Raw genomic sequence first — 17310 nt, 5'->3', positions numbered from 1 at the left:
GTTGTACTGGGTTAAACTGGGTGATGTAAGAGTTGTTAAGGTCCCAGTTTTGATGGGGGGTGGGGGGGAGTGAACCACTCTTATCTCTCTCAGTTTGTGGCCAGGGAGCTGGTTTATCCTGTTTAGCTCTTGGGATGCCTGCAGAGCCTTCCTACTGAGGCATCAAGTCTTCATTATCTGACCATATATTTTTTTTTTAATAGAGGGAGGGGAAAGATAAGTGGAATTCTAAGGAAAACCCCAAATAACTGCTTTTTCCCATAAATTTGTTTGGGCCATACTGCAAGAGCTTCCTGACTCACTCAATGAGTATGCTAATGTGAAAAAGATGAATTTGTGGAAGAGGAGCAAAAAATCTCCACAGCAGGAACAGCAGAGAAAGGGGAAGAGGCTCAGGAGTATGCTGCTTCGTGTGCCCGGGCTGGCAGTTACTCATCCAAATGTGGAGTACCATGGATGTGGCAGGGTGGACCAGGCGTTGACAACTTCATTGACAGTAACAAAGCCACTAAAGATTGCTTAGAACTACTATGATATTTGGAAGGAAAAGGAAAGCTGAAAGATGTTTACAATAAAATCCTATGGTTGCACAGCCTTCCAGGGAGGAACTAGGATGATCTGGGGTCCTTTACTATAGTTGTAAGTGCTCTGTGCTCCTGGGAGGACATGGGGCAAGGTAGTAGTGTGATGATTGTGGAGGGTGAATGTTATGTAGGGGGGTTTTTTGTGTGCACTTTCATTTCACATGACTATGGTAGGGGGTCTTCCTTATCCCAGGCTCAGTGTAAGCACTTGCTATGCTTCAGAGAAACTTTCTAGCTGTGTTGTAGGACTCTTGCCACGCAGCCCTAGCATTGATAATAATTGCATTTTCCTTACACTTCTGAAAATCTCTTAAATTGATTACGTACTCCTGAAGTATGTAAATGCTCTTTCAGATGCGAAATGCTGGCACTGTAGCTGTTATCAGTCCTTGTGCTTTATCTTCAGCAGCCCTGCTTAACAGTGGTTCCAGATTTTGGTCTCAGTCCTAGGGCAGCTATCCAGGGAGTTAGCTACTTGTACCTGTCTTCTTCTTGTTTCAGCTATCCAGAATAACCCCTTTCTTGCTGGCAAGTTTTTTGAGAGGGTGCAAGAACCTGCCTTCAGAACAGATCAAATACCCCGTCTTTGCTGACAGTTACCTTGGGGCAATTACCTGGGGTTCTTGCTAGACCCGATTCAGTGAGGAGATAAAGTCTATGTTGGATACTGTGATGTGGAACATAGTTATATGCCAGGGAGCTTTAGTGGCTTGCTCAACCTGCTTCTAGAGCCAGGGTAGATATCAAGAGCTTGCTCAGGTGTGTGACAATAATTGGATGCCCAAGATGGGGAAAAGGTATTTGTTGCTGTTACCTTATGTGGATATTTTTGGTTGCATTCTTGTATTTTAATTCTAAGTGGTTGGATTTTAACTATTAAAAAAAAAAAAAAAGTTTTGACCAATGTTTACCTGAATTTTAGTTCTGCAGCAGTTTTCATACCTGAGTTAGAAATCATCATGAAAGATATGGGCAAGGTATACTGTATCTGCTCTTGCTATACCTGAACTGTACATATGGCCTCAAATGCATTTCAAATATTAAAACAAATATAATAAAAATGAACATTAATTTATAAGCTTAATTAATGTTTTGGAGATGTATTGGGTTAATTGATAGCTGCATTTTTTTTCCTCAGTGGCAACCCAACTTTTTCCTTTTTTTCTTTTTTAAATAAAAAGTGTGCTTCCTGTAGCAGTTACACCCTAATTCTACACTATTCCACTGACCTCTGAAGTGTGGGTGTACAGCTAATGCCCCTTCTGTTCTTGCAAACAGCACAGTGTGCCAGCCACAGGATTGCTTACTACCACCAGGTATTCTGGAAACAAAGTAATGCCTCTTCCCTGATCCTGCCTATATGGAAGCCATAGAATTTGCATCTGGAAACAAAATTCCCTTGCTCCAGCTCCCAGACCCTAAGGAAAGGAGTGGAGTGTTGCCTGCAGTGGTGTAAGTGGCTGCTAAAGATAGCTGGTACCTTGTGAATTCAAGACTGGGCCCAAACACAAAATTTTGCAATTGCTTCTTCTGTAGTAGCAGGTGTGCATAAATATTGAAGGTGTGTTAGTATTTGTTCATAATCTCTACTGGTGTTGCGTGGATAGAACAATGGCATGGAACTGCGTATACAGTTTTCTAGAAAGGATTGTTAACTTATGTCATGTAATTTAAAATTTATTATGCAGTCATTGTATTCCATTAGACATGTTATCTTGATAATTGGGAACAATAATTCATGCTGATCTTTCTGTATGTATAATTTTAAAATATTAGTTGTAATTGAAGGCCAAGTGAGTATTTCTTTCAGAAGCCTGCAGTGATGCGGGTGGTTAGGATAAGAAGTGAGAACTGAAAAGAGGTAGTTAGAAAGAGCTCAGATACTTAGTTTTGGCAAATTGACACAAGATGGTACACTGAAGAGGTAAGAAGAAAATAAACTTTCCAGTGTCTGTATTTTGGGAAGACACTTGTGTGGGATTAGTCATCCTTTCATGACTGCAAAAACAATATACAAACTGGGGGGTGGAATTAAAAAAAAAATATTTGTTTCTCATCTGTGTTGACCTGTGGAACAAAGATGGACGTTTATCTCTTTCTTTCTTCTGTTCTGTCCTAGCTTTGCTTCCTAAACCAGGAAAATCCAGCTCTCCTCATCACCTGCTGTCTTTCTTCTGATCTGCCAAGCTCTGACTGGTGGTGGAAGGAAGGGGATTATGAATTCCATACCTACCCATTACTGTCCGTGGAGGAAACTGCTCTGGTGGTGTTTAGCTTTTGATCAGCAGTTATGTTCAGCAGAGTGTTCTGCTACACATACACATAGATCCACAGATCACAGACTTTGGTTCTGGGTACCCCAAAGCGGTTTTTCCTTTGCATGATAAGTTTTCACCTAGAAAGGTGTTACACGTGCATTCTGTGGTAGAGTTGGTGGTACCTGCTTTAGGCTTTTTAGGGAAATCAGAAATTGCCTACTGTTCTGTTACTGCTTTAATAAAAAAAAAAACAAAAACCAAACCTCCAGCTGGTGTGTGTGCTTACCTACTGCTGACCTGTCTGACTGTTCGTTCTGTTCTCTTCTGTTGCTCCACAGATGAGTGGTTTGTTGGAGCCTTTCTATCAGGCTGCTGCTGCTGCTGCTCCTCTGTCCTGGAATCACTGAACCGCTTCACCCTGTAAAATCTCAAAGTCGTCTTTTGTTGTAAATGCTGGTTGGTCTAATTTATTTATTTTTGATGCCTTGTAGGGCAGGTGTGGCTTAGAAACAGGACACTTAACACAGGCATAATAGTATGTACTGTACTCGTGTTGTTAAGGCCCATGTCAGTACATTAACCATATAGATACAGAAGGTGCCTTTCTCATCTTCATGTGTGCATTATGTTTGGCTTTCAGACTGAAGAACTAATGCAGTTTCAGGGTTGAGGTGACTTGGATCTGCACATACTGGTTCCATTCTTTACTGATGTCTGGTATCTTTTTCCTAATGCTCACTGTCTGTCTTCTAGAGAAAACAAAGCAGCAGGGTATAGCAAGGAGTAAAGTTGAAGAAAAGTTGAAGCAAGGAAGGAAGGGAGTTTGTGAAAGACAAAGGATTCTGTCTTTTTTTTAATGAGCTCTTTAATAGGAGGTCTTGGTTGGAGTTTTTGAATTTCAGAAGCTAGGCAGAGTTACCTGTCTGAACAAAAACGTTTTTTTCTTGCTAGCCAGAGACATCCCTAATTCAGGAGCAAGTATACAGGCCACCTACTTTCTCCTGAATCACTTTGGGGTTGGATGTTTGGGTTGTTAATGCAGTCTGCTTGTACTTGATGAGATTGAGCTCTTAGTGGATGCCAAAAGTATCCTGAGTACACTGCCCACAAAGTCCTTACCTAATTTATCTTGAAAACCTCTCTTGTTCATATTAACTAAACACCTCCTCCTATCAGATAATTTCTGTACGTTATTGTGGCTACCTTTTCACACTGTCTCAACTTCTCTTAGTATTTTGAATTACCCTTCTCTGCAGGTGACCTGTGGTGGTGCTGTTTTTGAACTCATTTTATGTAGCTCTGTATAGAGGCAGCTCCATAATGATCTGTATGTAGATAACTCCCCTCCATATTTTCATTTTGAAGCAGACTACATACCTGAGACTTGAAATTTTTTGCTTGGCTTTGCTGCTCAGGATGCTGAGAACCATATGTGCTATCCAAAGGGCAGTGTTCAGAACACTGGCTCCAGTTACTGGTTGTGTGTGCTGAAGCACTCCTGGTGAAGAAATAAGCAATCTCCTACTTGATAGGATGTATCCTCTTCCAAGAGTACAGTACACTTTCTCTTAAGGTCAGTTTTAAAGCCATCCTGTTTGGAGTCCTTGTATTTGTTAAATGTTGGGCTGGTGGCCCATCCCTTGTAAACAAGCATTGTTTTGTTGCTGCTGTAGTAGAACTGCTTTTTTTAATTATTCTTTTTGTTTGTTTGTTTGTTTTTCTTCTCCTCCTTCCCCTTTCTCCTTCCAGTGGTTCTACAGCAGAACAGATCTTTTCTCAAGATCATAAAGGCCTTCCCCTCTGGGTACCCTTTAGTTGCTTCCTACCTGGTTGTGGTGGATAGGTGGCTTAGTAAAACAAACTTCTTAATAGTACCTCCTCTGGTAGGCAGTCTGCAGCTAATTTTGAGACTGTTTATGTGGACCTCCTTTCCCAATCTGTACACTGATTTACTCACCATGAGCTCATTGCAGCTTCCCACCTTCGAACCTCTGGACTTAAGCGGCTGCACATCTTGCATGATGGCAGTTTTTAGAATCCAGTAGGCAGGGCTAATGTCAAGCACTCAAGAAAGCAAAGTGGTTGGTTTGTTGTTTCCACCCCAACCCCCCCACCCCCCAACTTTTTCCTAAGAGCAGAACATAAGCATCAAGTTCATTACGAGAAGGTTTCACATTTATGTTTGGGTAGATACAAATCTGATTTGGATTCCTTTTCAAGCTAGACTTCTATCTCACAAGCATCTGAGACAGCAAATGCAGTGCACCAGGTTGAACTGCTCTGTATTGTAAGTTTTGAGCCCCAGAGCATCTTACAACATGGCACATGAAATCTGCTTCTCTTGCTATCCTTCTTGCGCGGTGGAATATAGTGTGTTGTTGATCATTAGGCAGATGAAGCCTCACAGTCCTCCTGTCTCCTTGCTCTCTGCTAGTTGATGCTATGTTGTCATGGATTTGCAGTAGGATGTGGAAAGATTGCTAAAAAAAAAAAAAACAGCTAGTGAGTAATCGTGCCCTAAGCAGTATGAATTTACCTGGGCAGACAGCATACTGCCACTTCTAGTTGAGCACATACCCATGTGAGTTCAACAAAACAGGAGCTTGACCGTACGGTATCTGATGGACTGTCACATGCTGGCGGACACTGAGACCCATGCACTCTTCGGTGCCTCCGCTTGCACAGGTGTTTGCTGGGCTGTGCATCCCGGAGAAAAGCGCAACTGTGATACTGTTCTGTTTGTAACACTTTGACTGTCATACATCCACAGATACACTCTTGAGTTTTCTTCACTTTGAGAGGGGAGAATGGGTGAATTGGAGGATGACAGCAGGTACCCTAAGTTTTGCATAATCAACATAGGATACTTTTCTAGAGGGGTTGTTATTTAGGAAGTGCTGAGCTCTTCACCCTCTGAAAACTGATGGTCTTCTGTGGTGTCTCTTTTCGATATGGAGTGCGTTTTTAAAATTGACATACGTGCTTTGGTTGAACAAAGCTGATCAATTGTTACGTGGAAAAACTGTAGTACTTACACTGACTAAACTGAGCCTGGCTGCTCTTCCTACCCGGTGGCCTGAGAAAAACCATGGTAGCAAGAGGTAATCTGTATAGAGGCAGCTCCATCTTCCCTTCTTGGATGCTGTTTCTGGGGCTGGCACAGGGGAAAGCACAGAGCTGTTTCTGTGCTGTAGAAACGCAGTGCGCTCAAATCAAATCTCGTGATCTGATGGACTTTGTTTAGTAGGCACTTGTTTAGCTGTAATTTTGTTTCTGTTGCTTAGGATGTGTTGTAATATGAAAGACATCCAGTAATGATGATGTGACCTTATGAGAATGGCTTGAATAACACATTGGCTGGCTTGGGGAGATGTGGACTTCAGCAGATATCTTGGTTGGAGGAGAACACAGAAAAGCCTGTATGTTTGCCTGCCTCAAAAATGTAGTAATAATGAAGTGTGTTGTTAAGTGCATGTTTGTCAGCTGTGTTCAAGTGCTCAGATAACCGCGGTGCTGGTCACAGTTTAAGGAGTTAGATAAATAGTATAGTGGCTTGCAGTGTTTCAGTGTCTGTGTGGGGCTTCGATTTGAGGGTTGCTTGTGGGTGTTTCTTGAGAAGGAGCAAGTTCCTACACGTTTTGTGATCTGTGGGTCTCTTGCTGAGTGAGTGTGTGTGTGTGGCTGGCTGGTTTGTTTTTTTTCTTTTCGGCATATATCCAGTGTTCCCAAAGAACTGAACATGCCAAAGATGACTGCTACAAATCATCAATGCCTTACTATTCCATAGGGATTTCTGCATCATTTCTGACTTCCATCATTTCTTCTCTGCACCCAGCTTTAAAGTCAGTTGACTGAGGATTGGGAGTCCTGTATTTTTCTTTGCCATTTCCCACAGCTTTAGCTGACTACAGGTGAGCAGATAAAGCATTGCCATATGCAAACACTTTTCTCTGTATATATATGGATCACAGAGGAAACACATCTGTTTATTAAATACAGCGTAGAAGTGGAATTCACATGTTTTTGTCTTTATGTAACTGTGAACTAGCATTACTGGTGCAGATTGTGTCTAGTGGGGTGAGAGAAATAGCAAAGCCTGTTGCAAAGCAGGTTGGAATAATATCCAAACTACTTTTGTCTACACAGTGCTAAAAGGTCTGGGGATTTATAAGATTTGCGTTGCTTGTTTTGCCATCTGATCTCCTCCTTCGTGTCTGTTCCATTTGGTGTAATAGATCTCAAACTTTTGCTTCAGCAGTAATATTGTAGAAGAGAAAAGAATAAAATGCCAACTCTGTGTGGTGGTGGGTTCTTTTTTGAGGGTGTGGAAGGGCTTTTTTGTTTGATTTTTTTTTTTTTTTTTTTTTAAAGCTGTGCCACTTTTCCCTTTCTTGTGAAGTCTTTCAACTAATCTTAAATTTGGTGAAAATCCTAATTCTCAGCTTTCCTACATCTGGCCGTGTCACTGTAGAAGTGAAAACATTGTTCCAGATCTTGGTCTGATTCAGGAGCATTCACCTTGATGAGATCCACCTAGGTGGGAGGAGGAGGGGAATACTCTATTACAGAAGAAAATGCTTGAGCTCCTCACAAGTAAAGTAAACATACCTTGCACTTAAGCAGGAAAAGGGTTGGTGGGTGACAATGGTAGGATTATAGTTCAGTTGATTGACTGTAATAATAAACACTAATGTTTGGCAGTGTGTCTCTTTCATTTAGAAGTGACTGCAAGGATTACATGGCTCAGCAAATGAGAGGAGGAGAACCAACCTGGGAAGGTGGAACCAGTCTTGGACTGGTGGCAGGGCTGGGTCTTCTCCTTACAGGAATTATGAGGTGCCAGAGAGGTGCATGCGCAGGAAAGATTTGTGTACCGAGGATGTAAAGAGGTAATTTGCACCTCTCAAAAGCAAAACCTTTGGATGATCCCTGACACTTTTGGATTGCACATGGATGATTTCTCTGCTGAAAAGATCCCAGTGAGCATATCAGGAGACACAGGGTCATAAATAAGCCTATACATAAATATATAAAAACAAACATATGCCTGCATGAAGGATGTTTACGCTTCCTTTGTCTGTGTGTAAATATGTTACATGTAAGTAGATGCTTTGGTTTTGTTTTGGGTAGGAAACTGAAGTCTGGTTTCACTGTCAAGGAGGCGTGATCACAGTGTTAAAAATAGGTTTTACTCTAGAGAGAGTAGATAAATACTTTCTATTTCTGATTGCCTTTTTTTTTAAAAAAAAAGATGTTTACAATAACTATACTCTTGCCATTGTTTGTCACACAAATTGTGCTGCTAAGGCTTTGATAACTATCTCTTGTCAGTTGGTTGTGAAGATGATCTTAAATAGTCCAAATATGTGGGCAGGTGAGATGACCCATAGATACTTATTCTAGCAGCCAACTATTTTAACTTCTAAGCTTTGTATTGTGTCTGTGAGCTTTAATTTCAGAGCAGTGTCTATGAGAACATTTCTGAATCCAAGGTTTAAGTGCTCCATTCATTACGTGCTTAACTATTTTTATAAGTTGCTCTGTTTATTTCTTGCTGTCTTTTAAATCTTCTATTTTTATATTTCTTTGGTGTTGATTTTTTTTTCTGATTTTCCTGTTCTGAAGTTTATCTGCTTAGAGCTTTCGATGTGGCAAATACTGAACAACTTTGCTATACGTCATCTGACTACAGTAGGACTTAATGACTCTTACACATTCTTACCTGTAGCTGCATGGATTGGACAATAAATCATTGACTTTTTGACACTGATAACCAGAAGCTGCTGTAAGATGTGTGCTAGTTGTATTTGAATGTGGCTTGGGGGGGGGGGGGGGGGGGGGGAAGGTATACCCTGAAGGAGATGGAGAGTATGAGAGAGAAGTTCCAGAATATTGGCACTGTGAAGACCAGCAGACTGTTGTGTGTAGGGAGTAAAGCTCCTGAGACTGGCAGACTCCTGAGTAGGCAGCAGTGCTCTGAAGGCACCGATGCAGAATTTCAAGGGGGATGATGGGTTTTCAGAAGAATGCAAAAATGCCTGTGAGCGAGAGGTCAGCAAAGGGAAACTGCCTCTCTCTGCCTCCTTTTTATCCTTCTGTGAAGTGATGGGATCGTGCTCTCATGGGACTGTGCTTCCATTGTGTGGTATCTGGAGCATGTGATCTGAAGTCAGGATCACAGGTACTGACAAGGGTATCAGAGATGCTCAGAGCTATTCTGCAGACCCTGACACAAAGCTCAGAGGGGTCAGCAGACACCCCACCAAGTCTGGGTCAGGCTCAGTGAGCTTGGACCAGGATGTTGTGCCAAAAATAGCCCTAGGAAGGTGAGGGAGAGATGGAGACCCTGGATCGGTAAGAAGGTGCTGTTTCTGACTCTCTTACTAGAGTTGGAGAAGTACTTTATCTCTTTTTTAAATGATCTGAGAATATATTTGACTTTGTATTGAGTAACAAAAATGTGCTGCCACGTTGTTTTGCAGAAAGAGAAAAACTGGAAGAAGAAAGAACTGATGAATAAAACATAAGCAGTGGTTGGACTGAGATTGTAGGAGTACTCTTTCTTGCAGTTACCAAACCTTCCTGTCTTCTATTTTGTTTTTATTTTTCATGCCTCATGTATCCTCTCTGTTCTTTATAAACTTCAAGAATTGAACTAAATGGAGTCTTTGATGCAGGGGTAAAGGATTATATTTGCTAATAAGAACAGATTAGCTAGTTCTTTTAAAGCAGAGCTGTATTAAAAGATTCCCGAATGATTGCTTTTTCACCCAGAAAGTAGTGTTATGTTAAGTTCTGAAGTCACTGAGGATCAAAGAGGGTGCTGATGAGCAGCTCGTCTCTTAAAAAGTGTCACTTGCCTCATCCTTATACCCTCTTGGTGTGCCTATCCTGCATTTGCGTTTGTTAGACAGGGTAGCTGGAAAGGAGTGTGCCTATGATACTCGGTTAATTTAAAGATGCTTACTGAAGCTACTTGTTCCTAAATCAGATAGTTTTATCTACTGCCCGTAAAAGAAGCTATGGCAGAAATCATAGGCTATGGACCTATGGTAGTTTCAGTGAATCAAAACTGTATTGTGGTCTGGCCTACTGAAACATGAATTATGCTCATACTCATTTTCTGTCTTCCCCTCTTTCTGTCACCCTCCACCCCTACACGCTTCCACCTTCCGTCAGGAGCGTGAACGGTAACTGAGGTCTCCCCCATCACAAGGCAGGGCAGTGCTGCTGGGTCACATTCTGTTCTTGAGCAGCACATACAGTTGCAGGTGTGTGGGTTTTTTGGTTTCCTTTTGCGTGTTTGTTTGGGTTTTTTTTTTTCCCTTCTCTTAAATCTGCAGAGGTTTGCCTGCAACATAAAAGATTAAAGAGCTTGCCAGGGTTATTTAAAAATGTGTGTGGTTATAACCAATTTTTACATAGACTCTAGTTGTGCCCTTCCTCAATCCATGTCACTTCTTCACATGAATGCTAACATGCCTGAAGACCCAACAGGGGGTTTTCTGTTGACTCGTAGGTTATGTTAAGTGTAAATGTTGCCCCTGGTGTTAGAGGGCTAGAGTAAGAGTTGTGTTACCTTGACCATATTTACCTCCCAGATGACAACAGGGTTTTGTTTTGATTCTGTTTGCTGTAGGTCCTTATGACAGAATTGTTTTCTCTTATAATTCACTAGAAGAGTTAGGAACTTGGGTTAATATTTTGCAGTCTTTATTGTATTTTTTGCTCCAGTCTGTTTTCCTTTCTCCTCTGAGTTTGCTGCTCCCCACCCTTAGTCCCTCTTGCATTGATTTGTCCTTAATCCTTTTGTGCCTCAGTTTTGTGCCTTATTCTGCACAGGACTGAATCGAGGTCTTCTGGATCATCACAGTGCACAGGCAATTGTGTCTCATAATCCTGTTCATAAGTGTTTTGACTTCTGTTTTAAAACACATTATGTTAAGGCCTCCCATTAAGAACACAAAGTGTGGTAAAAACTAATTTTCTGCCATGTTGTTCAAATTTCCTGTCTAAATCTGGGTTAGTGTTTCTTGTCTCTTTCTATAGGTTTTCTCTTTCCTATTTCAGCATCAAGCTTACCACATTTTGCCCTCTTCTTTGTGGCATATGAAACTCAAGGAGGAACATTTCAGTTGACCTGCTGTGGTCTTCAGGAGTGTGATGAGTGGTAATAAAACCTTTTTCAAATTAACTTTGACATTTGTCATTGTTTTAAGTATACCAAATTGAATGCTGGCCCTAAGCGTATGTGAGCAGTTACATGTACAGCTATGGGCTTCAGGTGTCGTTTTTTCCAGAGTAAAACTTTTTCTGTGGGTCACTAGTTAATTTAAGGCATTTTAATTTTCTCAAAACCTCAGACCCTAGTGCATCACACAGCTTGAATAAGCATACTCTCAATTTTTAGGAGGCCCCACAGCACCTCACCTGAGCGATTCCTTTGAGATTATTTCTGTGACGTTATTTCTTTCTATTAAGGCCTGCTTATGGAAGTAATGGTTGGTTGTTGGTTCCCTGTCTGCATTCAATTATTTTCTGCTGATTTTTAAGTTTCAGTTGTTTAAAATCTCTGTGTCTAGAACTTTCTTGGCAGTGATAGTCCATATGGTGTAGGATAACTTGTGCATGTCTTGCCTTTGTTTTGTTTACATAGTTTTGTTCTGTAGCAAATGTTTCTCATGTTACTTGTAAATGCGCTTTTTCTCTAGGAACTTTGCATGCTGCGTAAGAGTCAATTATTTTAATTGCCAACTGCAAATGTCCTGCTGGTTCAGTAACTAAAACTTTTTATCTTTGGTCAGTTGTGGGTACGAGCTCCTGACCCGTTGTGTCATAGTCTTGAGGTGAGAGTCCAGTTAGCTAATGATCTTTCAACACACAGCTGTCACATCACGTACACTGATGGTGTATTTAATGGTAAATCGTGCAGTCAATTATTTAAGTCTTTCAGATTTTATTTTTTTTAATTTTTAAGGTTCCAGCTAAAAATATAGTTTGGAAAAAATCTGGTTGTTAGCCATCTATTCAGAGAGAGTCATAAGGTCAAAGATGATTTTGCTGTGTTTAATTATAGTACCATATGGTCAAATAAAGTTACTTTTTCAGTAGAGTGGATTGTTGGAACCTAAGTGTGACCGACTTGCTTTCTGACTGTAGAAGTCACTTGAAAAAAAGTATTAATAAGGAGAGAACAGTATTAATTGTCATGTGTATGTACTATACTACAGGAGTTTCTGAAAGATTTCCCAACAAAAATCAAATACAGTATCCCAAGATTTTCACAAAAGTTGGCATTACTCTCCTCTTTTCTCCTACCAGAAGCTAGATTTGGATGGAGCAGCACATGTGCAGCATAAGGGTGAAGGATCAGTGAAGTAAGGTCTAGAGCTCCTGCTGCTTCAGGCTTTGCTGAAGAGAACCAGCTCATGTGTGATCAGGGTGCCTCTCCAAGACATGAGCTGTATCTTTGAAATGACTCTGGCTAATCCTTGTCTGGCACATAAGCAGTGGGGGAGCAGGCAGGAGATGGCATGGGAGGATGAAGCATTCTTGTGTGTGTCATCCTGGGTTTCCCTTCCTTCCCAGCTCTTGGTCAAGCCCAAAAATCACTTTCAGCTCTGTCCCAGGCCTGTAATTTTGAGATGGGACTGGCTTTTTGAGAAGGGGATTATTTGTATTTAATATGGATGGAAACATTTTTACTGATCGCACCTTCTCAATACTCAATCTGTTGTGCTCATCAATTTATTAGAAAGTCATCTGCTTCAGCTTTTAGGATCTGACATGGCTAAAGTTTGCAGCCTGGGTCTGTAGAGGGGAGGGAATTATGTCCTGTATAAAATATTTAAATTAGCAACTCTAATCTGGGATAGAAAAGATAATCCTCAACAGGCTTGTAATAACTATATTAAAACACTGTACACTGGAGGAAGAAAGTGCTTTTGCTTTTATTTAAAAACATAGCACCATAAAACGTGAGAAGACGGCTGATGTATGCTAAATTACCCATTTCCCACTGATGTAGATGATTCTGTTGCAAATCCTGATCATGTAAATGTGCTGGACTGGTACAGGCATGTCGCAGTGTCTGATCAGTGCCTGATCAAGGCACCTGCCTACATTGGTATGGAAATCAATATCTCACCCTATGGCCAAACACAAGTCTGTGTAACGTCGTAAATGTAAATCCTGTGTTTAAGCCTAGTGTGCTTGAGATGATTCAAAAGAAAGGGTGGTGGTATCTGTTAGAAACTAATGCTACTCTGCTCTCGGCTGCAGGGGTTCCTGATGAGTACTGCTTTGTCCTGAAGTGTGTGCTTAGCTTCTTGTTACTTTTGGTTAACTTGTGGTAAATCAGCCTGACGTAATGCAAATACTGTAAACCAACGTATTTTAATGCCCGTATTGTGGAATGCTGCAACAAGAAGGAACGTTTTAACATTCCCTTTGAAGCATCTTCTATGTTTTATGCGAAAATAACCTAGCCCTGAGTGAATGCATACCTGACTAAGGTGTTTGAATCCGGTAGTTGATTAACTGTGCAAAGAATAAACTTTTAGACTTTGGGAGTAATGTATATTCCTTTTGCCCCACCTCCTGTTTTGTGGGGTGTGTTTTGTTTTGTTTTTAATGCAACAATTGCAGCTAAAAGAGGCAAGAAAACTTGCAAGCTGTCAATGACTGCATGATATTATAAGCTTTACAGTCTCCCCTGTGCTGTATTTCCTGTAATTGGCACGTTCTGTGACTAAGAAATAAAACAGAATTTTCACTCCATTGTATTTGCTAGCAACACAAGGTATGGCATTCAGATAGAGTTCACATGTTGCACTTTTAAACTGTTGGAATTTTGCATACAATCCCAAAGGCTTTATATTTTTGTCTGTTTTGCTCTTAAACAAAGAGGGAAGGAAGGAGATGGAGAAGGTTATTCTCTATCCAATTTCCATTTCCTTCTGTCTTTAGAAGGTTTGTAATAATGTTGCTGTGTACATGCAAATGATGTTAATCAGGAGATTTTTGTATCAGCTTTGTCAACGTTTACATTCACTTTACACATTAAATTTGCATTTGAAAAGGCCTGTTATAATCAACATTTAAGGGATAACATAGTCAAATTTACATTTGATTGAGTAGAAATGTTAAGTAATTTTAGCTGAGCTGTTGCTAGGAAACAAGCCAGTGTTTTTTGTATATTTTTTTTTTTATCCATACTGTCTTTCTCTGTAATTGGCAATTCATCTGGTAATACAAGAACACCAACAGTCAAACAGTATAACTAATATCTTTACTACATTTCTTGATGAGTAGTTCTACTTGTCAGGAATTAAGGTGAAGTTTTGGAGAAATATGCCTGTAAATGGTCTGATAGTCATCTACTATGTGTGTGTGGTCATGGGGTAGGATCAGCTGTTTGACTTCTTTTAAAAAAAACTTCTAAAATTTTGAAAATAAAATCTGGATGTTTTTATGATAAGCTGTCTTTTCGGTAGTATACTAATGTTCCCTTTTTTTTGTGGTTGATGTTTATAATGTTATTTGCCATTCAAAGAACATCACATAGCTGCCCAAGAACTGAGTTGAGTTTTATTTATGACTCCTCAGGGTTTGTGTAGTGTACTGTTTTTGTCCTTATCCCGGGTGATGATTTTGATAATTGTGTTATTTTCATTTAAGTGGGCAAAACGAATTTTAGCTGCAAAAGGAAATCTTCCGATTTCGGGTGTGCTCTGGCTGTCAGTTGTGTATCTCCTGGAACTTGCAAGGAGGACTCCACAGCTTGGCACTTCGCAGCAGTGTTCATCTGGCAAAAATGCTAATTAAAGGGAAGAATAGTTCCTATTCATATCAGTCCCAAAGCATTTCAAGTGCATTATCTGTGTGGTGCATATAAATGTGGCTATCCCCTGAAACTTGTTACAAGGCAGTTGAAGGAATGTGGCTCCTTACAAGGCTAAATAGAGACTCTCTTGCCTCCCCACCCCACTGAACCAGACAGATTACAATTTTGCTGTAGATATACTGTCCTTCTTGCTTTGTGTACCCCAAAGCTTTTTACAAGACAGTCGGTCAGAGGCTGGTGGTACGGTGGCTGTAGGCAAAGATTGCAGCTGTTCTTCACATGTCAGTAATTCACTAGCATCCCTGGGCACCCAAACTTCTGCAAACCTGGGGAGAGGACTGGCCTGATAGTATCTCCCTTTTTAATTCCTTCTGAAAGAAGCGGAAATTCTTACCTTTCCACCTTCATGGTCAAGTGAAGTTGGCAGATAGGCTTCTACCTCGCATGCAGAACTAAAAGGATTTTAAGTCTCAGCGTGACATGTAAACCTCACGGCTTTCTGGCCGGGGCTAGGAGTGCTGCTGGCTTTAATTTATATTGACAGTAGTTTTGGGGCTACTATTATTGCAATGCTCTGTAAACAGTACAGGCATTCCAGATCCATGCTACAGGAAAGACTGCAGATTCCTTATATTTTTATGGTCTCCCAGTGGTATGGGCTGCATTCCTCAGATTCTGAGTAATCCATGCATGTGCAAAATATGTATTATAAAATCTGATCAGGCAGGGCCTACTGTCTAAGTGGAGCAGATGTGGGTTTCCTTCAGCTCTTAGCACCTGTTGCATTCCTTACTGGAAAATGCTGATGAAAATAGCTTTTTCTCACTACTCGTTCTATTTGTCTTTAAAAATACCAACCAACCAACCAAAAAAACCACCACCAAAACCCCCCAAAAACCCCAACAAACCAACCTAAAAAAAAAGCTTCCATGGTGCAATGCAGTTGGAAAGAAAGCTCAGACAGCTAATTCTCATTTGCATACCTAATTTTCACGTGTTGATAGGGTGTGAACATGTAGTTCTTCAGTGGCTTTCAGAGTTGAGGAGGAAAGGCATATGAGCTGTTTAGCTTGAGCCCCACTACAGAGCAACGGAGAGCTGCATTTATGGAGGGTACGTGGATTAATTTGGTGGTAGAAGGTAAGGAAAGAACAAATGAGTATATCTGCACATCAGCGTAACAGAGTGTTCCTTGTTCATAGAACAGGAGTAAGAAGAGCAAAGCCCCGTGCTTACATGTAGCAAATTCTAGTAACTTTAAATAGGCAGGAGAATTCAGATGCTCCACCCAGCATTTTTAATGTTAGCCTTGTAACATGCTCAGGCTGAGTGCAGAAAACTAGCTGAACAAATTTGAACCAGGGAATCGATGACTGTATTACTGTGGAGTGTGGGGCACATCATGTGTGGATGCACGTATGGATGCATGTATGGGTGGGAGCTTGTGCGTCTCACTCCTTGCGTGTCTTACTCGTGCCTCCTCTTCCGTCAAGTCTTCAAGGCATAACTTCATCTAGCTTTCTCAGTATGAAATCTTGGTGGAGACAGAATGCGCTTACAGATGTCATATGTGTCTACATAAAACTTCCTGTAAAAAATTAACTTCTTTTTTTTTTTTTACACTGAGGCCTTACAGCCTTAAGGTATAGACAGGATCTCAGGTGGGATGCATAACAAAAGACAGGAGCAATCACTTAGCAAAGCTGTCTGGTAGTTCTTTTTAAGAGTTACTTTTTAAGTGGCTGTTACTTCCCAAGAAACTTAATACCTTGCACTGGTCCCATGTCTGATGTGAAATGTTCAAATAGTGTATGTGGTTGCCTTTTGGGATGCTGGCCACTGATACTACATCAATGTTATGTAGTGCAGGTGTACAGAGTGTAGTGCTAGCTTCTGCTAACTAGCATGCTTACAACTCCTTTAGAACTTCAACTTCTGTTACCCATGGGTTTTTTTTCTTTTTTTTTTTTTTTTTTCCCCTGGAACAGTGACTGCAATACAGAACAGGTGTGAGGTTTTGCTTTGGTTTTTTTTCTGGACAGTATTGTACTGGAGATTGAAACACTGTCTGATTTTACAGGCATGAAGATACACAAAAAATATGCTAAACTTTTTTTTTGGGTGCTGGATTGAATTTTTTGTTATACTTGAATTTGTCTGTTGCCCACACCTTTTCTGGGAAGGGGGAGGATAACCTAAAGATGGATACATAAAGGCATAGAAAATATACTATGTTATACTCCTCTTCATTAGAAAAGTTTCCTGACCAAGCAGAGTCTCTTAAGTAGGTGAACTTACTTGTTCACCCCTTAATTTTCAATACTAGTAATAAAATACCCCTGTGTTTTGTTGTTTTTTTTCCTTTTTTTTTTTTTTTTTTTTTTCCTCTCTAAATTGATCTCAGGACCATCTCTGAACCTCTTTATAGTTCTTTTCCTGGGTATATAGCAGTGCTTATTCACTCATGCATTCACTGTGTTTTATTTTCATCTTCAGGAAGGAAGCCCAGGACTTGGTATGTGTCCCCAGTTGTGCTGATCTTTCAGTGGTTTAGTGGCTGTATGTTATTATATGCTTGTAGAGCCATTCATTTTATTAGTTGCTGCTTTGTTTAAGCTTTAAA

The 17310-nt window shown here is 40.5% G+C and overlaps 1 protein-coding gene across 1 annotated transcript in view; it reads left to right on the top strand.

Annotated features, from left to right (window-relative positions):
• JAZF1 (JAZF zinc finger 1) overlaps nt 1-17310 on the top strand; it is a 195148-nt gene that overhangs the window by 9130 nt on the left and 168708 nt on the right. The window lies entirely within an intron of this gene.

This window comes from Falco biarmicus, chromosome 4, assembly GCF_023638135.1.
Source record: "Falco biarmicus isolate bFalBia1 chromosome 4, bFalBia1.pri, whole genome shotgun sequence".
NCBI lineage: Eukaryota > Metazoa > Chordata > Aves > Falconiformes > Falconidae > Falco > Falco biarmicus.
Note: the sequence above shows the minus strand (reverse complement) of the source record. Positions and strands in the feature narration are given on the sequence as shown.